Raw genomic sequence first — 2,470 nt, 5'->3', positions numbered from 1 at the left:
AAGAGGCAACGTAAAGACGTCTTGAGAACTCTCATTGTGGACAACTCGGTAAGGAAGACACACGCCGCCGTGAACCATGGTGGATCACAAGGTATTGCAACCAAATACACCATCCGAAGGCAATACAATAACTAAATCTGCAGCGCCAAGGTATGCCACCATATGTACCATACTTTCATTGATCCGAATGGCATCATAAGAGATATCCACCTTTCTGTAGGCAAGGAAATCAATAGCCGTACCGTGATGAGGCCGTGGCGCACAGCGGATGCCTTTTCAAATTGGCCTTGCCATCGCATCGGAAGTCATACCGTTTCCGGGCCAAAATTCCCCAGGAGAGCACAGTACTATACAAATGACATCCCCTGATGTGCAGCCTTTGATAATAATAGCATCGCCGAAAGAGGATCTGGCTACCAGCGGCGTTTGGTAACCACTTGAATCCAACCGGATCCTGGCTGTAAATGAACCTCATACCTTGTGGTATTTCTCAATAGCATCATTGCCTCAAATAAAAAACCGTATCTCCATGTCATCCATATTGTCTTGTTGCTGTTTCACTCGTAAGTCTTGTTAATTAACAGGCTCCACTTTGTAGATCCAATACCATTAATACCATTGAGCCACAACCATAAAGCATTCTTGAGATCCGTATCTGTTGCTGCCAGAGGCATCATCATCCAACATGTTCTACCTACCATAAACGCAATGAGATAAGAAGCAAACCCAGTCCACACGCTTTTGTTGTCAGCATACCCAAAAGAGGCAATGTAAAGACGTCTTGGTGAACTCTCGACTTTCAGGAGACAACTCGGTAAGGAATGTACACGACGCCCCATTGGACCTTGTACAAACGAGAGAATACCTAACCTACACGTGAACTTTAGTACCATGGCTGTTCGACTTGAACAATAAAAGGAATTGTGTTGATTGAACTTACATGTTGTGGCTGATGGAAGCTAAGCCATGGGCAGACCGCACGTGCTTCTTGTAACTGGACAATGCCATATTTTCTCTGACCACCTGTACACCCACGGCGTTGCGGATGAAGGCATGAATATCAGTTAGTGGAGAGGTAATGGAGTTGGTCTTACCTTGCATCGTTGTGAAGCGGAATAAGAAGGTCGCCTTCATTGTTCCTGACGGTGCACCCACGCCGCCCCGCTTGTACGAAAAGCCTAACAATATCCCTTACACTTGAACTGATAACGACAAATGCGAGTTTCCGTGAGAAGTAGCCCTCGAACAAATAACCGAATCAATGATTAACAATAATAGCCAAGTATGTGGCAGCGACAATGCTGACATCCAATGATAGCTGCATCCAGCGAAAACTCGACCCAAACGAAAAGTAGTGTATTTAAATAGCGCATACGTGCTAAGATAAAAGCGGAGGTTGGCAGGCGCTGTAGAACAAATTGGATCATCAATTACCAATGGTAGCCATATGAATGAATCTCTGCTTCATTAACATCCAATGATAGCAGCATCCATCAGAATCAAAGGGCATAAGACAAATAGCTCGCTGAATAGCTCAGATAATATAGCAGATTAGTAAGGCATTGAAAGAAAGAAAGAATGGATCATTATTTACCAATGACAGCTTCATCCATGATAATTCCAAAGGACCATTAGAAGACAGGTAGCTTCCTGAATAGCCAACGTACTATAATAAAAAGAGGAGGTTGGCAGGCGTTGAAGAAATGAACGGATCACCATTTACCAATGATAGTTATACGCACGAAAACATGTCGACATTCAATGACAGCTTCACCATGAAAATTCCAAAGGCAAGATCCGAAGACAAGTAGCTTGCTGAATTCCACATACTATATTGCCATCCAACATTCAAATGCGTGATTCTACATGTGTAGTACTATGTCCTTACCTACAGGTGATGGTAGATCGTGTATGTCTTGTTGTTAATCGTGCAACAGACTGATAAAACAAACGAAGCTCGCCCTGGCTATACTGTCACATCCAACTCACTCGCTAGCTGTGCTAGTCGACTTCCACATAACCCTGCCATATACCTGTCATGCTATGCTTCGGGAACACCGTGTAATGACAATGTTGTTGATTGTTGTTATCCAGAAGAAGAGAAAAAGGTTCGCGTTAGCAACACAAACACAACAGCACGTCTTTCGCAAACTTCCTTATCGCCTGTGTACTCTGCAATAATGCCTTTCCAACACATGTAGTATGTCACCCAATCCACAGCAATGATCACAATCAATGCCGCTTGCAGACGGGGAAGCGGAACAAGACGGCAAAGGAAGAGGAGCGCGCGTATGTAGAGGGATCCAACTTTTTATGTGCTGCTTTTATCCTTCGGATCATGCATACAACAGCGTCGCTAGTTGCTCACCCATATTATTCTTTAGCGTCCATCGTTATCCTCACCTTTCATGTTATCTCCTTCCCTCACCATCTTGACCACCAGCAATACGGAAATCGAACGAAGGCACAA

This window comes from Lichtheimia ornata (assembly GCF_029851405.1).
Source record: "Lichtheimia ornata isolate CBS 291.66 chromosome Unknown scaffold00037, whole genome shotgun sequence".
NCBI classification, from domain to species: Eukaryota; Fungi; Mucoromycota; class Mucoromycetes; order Mucorales; family Lichtheimiaceae; genus Lichtheimia; species Lichtheimia ornata.
The sequence above is the reverse complement of the archived record's forward strand: the minus strand, read 5'-3'. Positions refer to the sequence as shown.